This window comes from Nanorana parkeri, unplaced genomic scaffold (assembly GCF_000935625.1).
Source record: "Nanorana parkeri isolate BGI_ZX_2015 unplaced genomic scaffold, ASM93562v1 scaffold2529, whole genome shotgun sequence".
NCBI classification, from domain to species: domain Eukaryota; kingdom Metazoa; phylum Chordata; class Amphibia; order Anura; family Dicroglossidae; genus Nanorana; species Nanorana parkeri.
This window is the reverse complement of record NW_017308797.1, coordinates 63,392-63,652: the sequence shown is the minus strand read 5'-3', so window position 1 is coordinate 63,652 and position 261 is coordinate 63,392. Positions and strand designations below refer to the sequence as shown.

Here is a 261-nt window from a genome sequence, read left to right as displayed (position 1 = left end):
GAAACTATTTCATTTGATAAATGTTACAGAATATTTATAGACATCAACTTATAAGAAAGATATACATATTACTTCCCAACAAAGATTTATTCCACAGATAATAACTTTTACATTTCACAGGGCTGAAGGAAACTAATACCAGGAATGAATGTCATCTGAAAGCAGCTCCCCCCGTCCACACTACATTCTCCGACAGCTCTCCTCCACCATCCACACTACATTCTCTGACAGCTCTCCCCCACCATCCACACTACATTCTCT

The 261-nt window shown here is 38.7% G+C and overlaps 1 protein-coding gene across 1 annotated transcript in view; it reads right to left on the bottom strand.

Moving 5' to 3' along the window:
* Positions 1-261, bottom strand: part of LOC108801852 (zinc finger protein 850-like) — a 50,792-nt gene that overhangs the window by 12,590 nt on the left and 37,941 nt on the right. The window lies entirely within an intron of this gene.